This window comes from Theropithecus gelada, chromosome 8, assembly GCF_003255815.1.
Source record: "Theropithecus gelada isolate Dixy chromosome 8, Tgel_1.0, whole genome shotgun sequence".
Lineage (NCBI taxonomy): Eukaryota > Metazoa > Chordata > Mammalia > Primates > Cercopithecidae > Theropithecus > Theropithecus gelada.
Genome location: NC_037676.1, coordinates 107,331,971 through 107,339,569, shown reverse-complemented (window position 1 = coordinate 107,339,569; position 7,599 = coordinate 107,331,971). Strand labels below are relative to the sequence as shown.

General features: G+C 38.7%; 1 pseudogene across 1 annotated transcript; it reads left to right on the top strand.

Annotated features, from left to right (window-relative positions):
- The first annotated feature begins 671 nt into the window (after positions 1 to 671).
- Positions 672 to 1,330, top strand: LOC112629888 (annotated as a pseudogene). The gene has a single exon (XR_003120766.1). The product of XR_003120766.1 is annotated as a 60S ribosomal protein L13a pseudogene (transcript).
- Positions 1,331 to 7,599: the final 6,269 nt, after the last annotated feature.

Here is a 7,599-nt window from a genome sequence, read left to right as displayed (position 1 = left end):
AATCATCAATGAGAAAAATCACATGTGTGAGCAGGATGGTATGATGGTTATCAGTACACACTCTGCAGCCAGGTCACCTAGGTTCACAACCTGATTCGAACACATTTTAGCCGGGTGAAGCCAGACAGATCATTTTACATTTCTGTGTCCCAGTTTTCTGAGCTACAAAATAGGGATGATAACAATGCTGACTCTTGGAAAAAATTACATACAATTTGCTATTATTTCAGTATTACAGAGAACAAAATAACAGTCAGGAAGTGTCTTATTCCTTTTGGGCTGCCTTAACAAAATATGATAGAATGAGTGGCTTATAAACAGTAAATATTTATTTCTCAAACTTCTGGAGGCTGGGAAGTCCAAAGTCAAGGTGTGGGCGGATTCAGTGTCTTTGGTGAGGGTCCACTTCCTCATAGCAGCTTTTTACTGTGTCCTTACATGGTGGAAGGGGTAAGGGAATCTTTCTTGGTCTTCTTTTGTAAAGGCACTAATTCATTCATGAGGGCTCTGCCCCTGTAACTTAATTACCTCCCCAAAGTCTTACCTTCTAATACTGTCACCTTAAGGATTAGAATTTCAACATATGAATTTTGGGGGACACACACATTCAGACCCTTATAGGAAGGAAAAACACTTGCTTAAATTGCACAATTTAAAAAGTGGAATTTGTCTTTCCCAGGCGGCTGCCGAAGATGGCGGAGGTGCAGGTCCTGGTGCTCGATGGTCGAGGCCATCTCCTGGGCCGCCTGGCGGCCATCGTGGCTAAACAGGTACTGCTGGGCCGGAAGGTGGTGGTCGTACGCTGCGAAGGCATCAACATTTCTGGCAATTTCTACAGAAACAAGTTGAAGTACCTGGCTTTCCTCCGCAAGCGGATGAACACCAACCCTTCCCCAGGCCCCTACCACTTCCGGGCCCCCAGCCGCATCTTCTGGCGGACCGTGCGAGGCATGCTGCCTCACAAGACCAAGCGAGGCCAGGCTGCCCTGGACCGCCTCAAGGTGTTTGACGGCATCCCACCGCCCTACGACAAGAAAAAGCGGATGGTGGTTCCTGCTGCCCTCAAGGTCGTGCGTCTGAAGCCTATAAGAAAGTTTGCCTATCTGGGGCGCCTGGCTCACGAGGTTGGCTGGAAGTACCAGGCAGTGACAGCCACCTTGGAGGAGAAGAGGAAAGAGAAAGCCAAGATCCACTACAGGAAGAAGAAGCAGCTCATGAGGTTACGGAAACAGGCCGAGAAGAACGTGGAGAAGAAAATTGACAAATACACACAGGTCCTCAAGACCCACGGACTCCTGGTCTGAGCCCAATAAAGACTGTTAATTCCTCATGCGTGGCCTGCCCTTCCTCCATCGTCGCCCTGGAATGTGCGGGACCCAGGGGCAGCAGTAGTCCAGGTGCCACAGGCGGCCGGGGACATAGGAAGCTGGGAGCAAGGAAAGGGTCTTAGTCACTGCCTCCCGAGGTTGCTTGAAAGCACTCAGAGAATTGTGCAGCTGTCATTTATCTATGACCAATAGGAAGAGCAACCAGTTACTGTTAGCAAAAGGGAGCCAGAAGATGGGCTGGAGGGTCCTACCTTGTGAGTGGGGCATCCGTTGGACTTTCCACCTGGTCATATACTCTGCAGCTGTTAGAATGTGCAAGCACTTGGGAACAGCATGAGCTTGCTGTTGTACACAGGGTATTTCTAGAAGCAGAAATAGACTGGGAAGATGCGCAACCATGGGGTTACAGGCATCGCCGTGCTCCTCACCTGTATTTTGTAATGAGAAATAAATTGCTTTTAACGAAAAAAAAAATAAAATAAAATAAAATAAAATAAAATAAAAAGTGGAATTTGTTTCTGCATTAGTTTTGAGAGTACTGAGTCCTTCCATTACTCCACACTACTTTCATTTTTCCTTCAAGACATTAGAGGATTAACAAAAGTGACGCTTGAAACTGTCATCTTCAAACATTGAGGAATAAAAGGAGAAAAAAAAAAAACACACATAAGGTGAAGTTTCCGGAGATGTCCCCTGGAGGACAAAACAAGGGCTGTTTCACACTGCCCATCATGAAAGACTGACCTCTGGTGGCCTCTGGTTACTGGATTGTGGCTGAGCAGGATTCGACCCCCAGCAACAAGGATGCAAAAACCTCCCAGCGAAAGGAAAATACAAACTCACCAATCTATCTCCCCAAATAAGAAGCTATTATTCTTGATGGTGATTGTGAATTTTTCACCATTAGTAGTCTCATGATATTAGTAACACTCTTCACCAAAAGTTATTATTTGCTTTAGAAATATATTTCTGCAGAATAACCAACATTGGTTATGAATACGTTTCTGTTATTGGTTTGATTGTATCACACAACGTTATGATTCTTTAGGCAGTACTGCAAAGATGCACTGCATTTTCAAAATGATCATTAAGACAGTATAATTACCATCAATTGTTTAAAAAACAAATAACTATTTATTACACAACACCCAGGCACATGAATGTGTTTTTCTTATTCAATTTGTGTTGATTTAAGTGCTTATTATATGAGAAGGATACTGATCGAGTACTTTTGCAAATGGCCTCAAAACATTGAGAAAATTCCTTTTTTCATTTTTACTACCATGAATTTCAACATGAAATATTTTGCCAGTATGCTATGAACAGCAATGTTATAACATAAACCATGGAAAAATTCCAGGCTGTGTTGACATATTTTATGAATGTTATGGGATGCCAGATTGGAGGTGTACATCTGTGGGGGTTGGCCAGTCATCCTACTGCCGTCTGTGTATCTGTACACATAAATGAATTAGCTAATATAAAAACAGTGCATAAACAAATTTAATGTTATAGAATTTCCTTTATGGAGTACAGAATATTCAAATCTGAGTAAGGAAGTAGAGAATTATGTTCAACTGCCATTACTTGCGAACAAGGAATGTATAAAATGGAAAAGATACAGCACCCAAGCCAAAATGCCTTATGTAGCCTGCTTGGCTGTTCTCCTTTTACTCCCTTTTATTACACTATCCTGTTTTACTGGCAGCAGTTTTTGCAACCTAAGATGGTGAGCAATGATCTTTTATCAGAGAACTGGAGAAACCGTATCATAGTTCAAGGTCATTCAGTGACTACCAAATCCCTTTCTTCCTGAAGAAAAATCAAGCCAAGTCTTAATATTCAACCCTCAACTCTAGAGTCTCATCTCTGAATTAGTCTGTATACAACAAACATTATAGTCACTTATCAAGAGAGGTCCCCCTCGTAGCTGATCTAGAGAAAAAAATCCCTTAGCAATATGACATTCTTGTTCTATCCTTTACATACATAGAAAAATCCCTCAAAGATAACACCCCCTCCCACATACAGGGCTTGATATCAACAACTTCACACCAAATTTTTTTCTTCTCCACCCCCCTTATTACATTTAATTCTTTCATGACGCCTCTTACTGCTCAAATAGTGTAAATGATTTTTTCTGATATACTGGCTGGCTTCAACTTTCACTGTATCTTCTCCTAATTCGTAAATATTATTTTGCTTGAGTCATTATTTCTCCCTGGGTTCCTTTTTTGCTAAACACTGTGTGTGTGTGTGTGTCTGTGTGTGTGTGTGTGTGTGTGTGTGTAAGCACTACACAAATGAATAAAAGGAAGCAACAAATGATCCCTTAGGGGAATCTATACATACGCATATACAGTACATATAATTGGTGTTAATTTCAATGGTGGGATTTTTAAGTTAGACAAGAAACAATAAAACTTTTATTTTTAGCTAACAGTTTGTGGGCTAATTTAGTCCTTGAAATCCTTCCAAGCACGATAGCTTAAATTTGCCCCAGATGGACTTTCTCTTCTGTTCAAATTGCTCGACAGCAACATAACAGCCATTTATAACAAAGTCTGCAGAAATGGGCTGGCGCTTCTACTCTTCCAAATACATTTGTCTGTTTGTAAGGAGGGTGCCCCCATAAATCACCATGAATTAAAGAGGAATGCACACGTCCCAATCAAAACATCGGGAAGAAACCGTTGCCCAATAGATAAGAACGCAAACAAGTGCAAAGCATCACTTGAGTTTTTATAGAAGGCCCATATTTTTGGAAGGCAACCAGTGCTGTTTCACATGCTGTACTTTTTCTAATCTGACTGACTCACAGTCTTGTGATAGTGAGATAAGCTAGGTAGGCAAATTTTTATAGAGTTGCAATTACTGAAATTGTCATTACGCTGCTCACTGTAAAATAAATATAGATAGAAGTGAAATTATGCACAGGCTAGAAGTAGAAAGTGTTTTGCTTCTGTTTGCTAAATTAATCTCTTCCTAAATGGCTGCAGGCCAGGTAGGTTAGCATTTGTGGTTTCAAAGGTTTTCAGCGCTTGCAATGAGCCATGAAATTACTGCATGCTGCTGAAAATGGCAGCTGATGAAAGGAAAAGAGTGAATCCCAAAGGCAGAAAGACAGGAGGAAGCAAAATTACAGGCAGAAAGTCTGATTTTTGATGTTGCTCATTGTGAAATGTACACCCAAACTTTTAATAAAACATAAAACATTAATAAACCTGCTAACAATTCCTTACAGTTTCTTTTGAAGTCTGAGTATAATTTCTGAATACTTATTAAAACAGGCAACGATTCAGAGGGGGTTGAGCAGTTTTCTATCTATGGTGTGTGCTATATTGGTAGATACTCTACTTGTGACTTTTGAAATAAGATTTTTATTGATGTTTTTAATTGAATCACATGAAAGGATTGATTTTCGGTTAATAAAAGTATCCAGATTCTTGAGTTTCCATTAAGATTACCTGGTTTTAATTTTGATCCTGACATCAGCATATACCATAATCAGTGCTGCTATCCTGTTTAAATCATTTGAACTTTCAAAGAAAAAGGAGATACCTGAGTCTTCATACATAGGTTTGAAAGCTCTCTAAGCCAGAGTGCTATGTCTCGAGAGTCCTTACCCCATTCTCAGGAAGAATGTGAATCAGTTTGATTTCACAAAACCACAAACACTGCACCTTGCCATACAGAGACAGATTTTTCATGCCAAAAGTAAACATTTTCCCAATCCCCAGGCTTTGCTTCTTGAAGATTGATTTCAAATTGAAGACTTTAAGAGTTCTTCAATGTACTTATCAAGGTGCTTCCCATCTTGCAATAAAAACTAGTCATTAAGGCTTTCAGTTATTTCATAACGAAGAGAGATTCCTGAAAAATGAAGTGTTCATCATTTAGAAATCCAAATTTCTGGATATTAGACAGACTGGGTCTCTGTGCAACGGGAGTTCATCCACACCAAAATAATCATGCTACTACCACTAAGGAATGCAAAATAATTACATGTTTTTAGAGATTCCAAGCACTTACAGTTGCATGATTTTATAGATTAATTACTAGGAAGACAGGATTGTAAAGATCTTTGAATTAAATTCTGCTATAGAAGGCATAAATAATCTAATGATTGCTATGCATGCCTGGTCAAATAGTTACTGTCACCAAGTTATTAGAGTGCTGATTTCACTTCTAGCAAGGAAATGATCTGAACTGCAAATTCAGCTTGGTTATAAGGAAGAGACGCTTCGCTCTTAGCCACCAAAGCTTCAACAAAGAGGAGAGCAGTGAAGTTAGTCACAAAAAAAGAATAAGAAGCATTCAGTAATTCATGAGATACTTAAAAATTAAACCCTCACAGATGAAATACCTAACTACCCACTGTATTCATTTTTGCATTCATTTTTAAATGGCCGTAAAATTTCTCCTTCCTACATTTTTCTTGTACTCCCTCATTTTTTTTCCTTTTTAAAAATAGTCACAGTGTGATTTCAGGGAGAATTGGTTTATTGGAAAGTGCATTTGATTTGGAGTTGGAAGAACACAGCTTTGCCACTTAATAGCCATGCAATCACATGGCAAAGGGTTCTTCCTTACCAGGTCTAGATGTCATAGTCTTTTTTTTTTTTTCTTTTTTGGGATCCAAATAATGATAGAAACACTCACCTAATAGATTTAAATGAATGCACCTAGAGACATTTCCCACTTTGTAAACTAGAAACATTTATACAATTGTGAGAGATGATTTGAAAGTGAATGTTTGAGACACTGTTAATTTTCAAATAAGATTGATAAAGAAGGTAACCAGGATCTAGAAAATTAACTCAGCTGAGGATATAGACTAAGTGGCCATATATAATGGGGTTTCTTGAGAGAAAATCGGCCACCCTCTCACATACCTGAACAGTTTCCTGTTTTCTGGAAGCCATGATTTTATTTTATTTCCCATCCCTGTTCCTACCTTACTGAATTTCGTATTGAGCTACAATTTTCAAGCAATTCAAATCAAGTTGCTATAATTCCTGATTTGCCTTGATCTGTGTCAGCACCAAAGCTTCAGTGAAAAGAAAAAAAAAAGAAAGAAACCATGCACGCCCCTTGCTCAAGCCACCTTAAAAGCACATTTCTCACCCTAACATTTATGAACGGATCAGAAAAGACGTTGACCTTAGAAAAATAGGGTATAAGTTTTACCATCGAGTTCAATTTAGTCACAGTCATACCTACTGCCAAATTTGATCTAAAGTCAAATTGTAAATTCAGGAGGAATAGAACTAGAAAATGCTAATCATACTGATGATGCTGGAAGTGTTTGAAAATATAGGAATTCCCATGAATGTTTCTGTTGTAATTGCTATTGCTCACAGTCACTCAAAAGAATTCTATTTTCAAGTTAAAAAAAGATTATCTGACACACAAAAAAACCCCTCAATATCTAAATAGCATCAAAATCAAAGATTTCCCTCAATAACCTTAGAACTAGTGACTACAAAGTTAAAATGTTCAGAAATAGCTATTTCATGAATGCTTATTAGAATTCTATTGTAATATGAAGAATATTTGAATTCATTTTGGAAAATTTCTGTCTAAATTTATTATTTGTACATTCATTCAACAAACATTTATTGAGTGCCTAGTATGCTCCAGGCATTGTTGTAAGCATAAAAAAGCAAGACAGACAAATCCATGATCTACTGGAGTTTAAATTCTAATGAGCATGGGTATACAACAGGGACTGTAAATCAATTTCATTTTATTGTCTATGAATATTAATTAGAGACAAGTCTAGCAAACTGTGATGAAAAAGCCTAGATAGTTATATGTAAGTTCAAGAGGAAAGACTGCCGTGATTGACTAGTGATGTCTGCCATGGGAACAGGATAGGGGAGCCCTGGCATGCATGCCACACTTTTGCTATTCCTACTTCATACGAAATTACTCTGGGGCTACAGGCGTCAAATTCAGAACTGTTCCCCAGAGAAAATACTGGTGCTAGTTACACATATCACCTTGACCTACTTTTGTATCATCCTTTGTGAGTTGCATTAAGAGAAAAGAACTTTCTACTTACATTTCTGTGTGCCCCAAGTAGGCTCTTAGGTTTTCATAAAAGATTAACCTTTCTTTCCTTTGGTTGTTCACCAAAACATAACGCTATGCCTTTACTTATCAACAGAAAATATTTGCATGTTACATTCTTGCCAGATTATGTCAAGTTTGCACTCTCTGCTAGCCTACAATGACCAAATCCTTGATAACCCTTGCAGGCTAACCT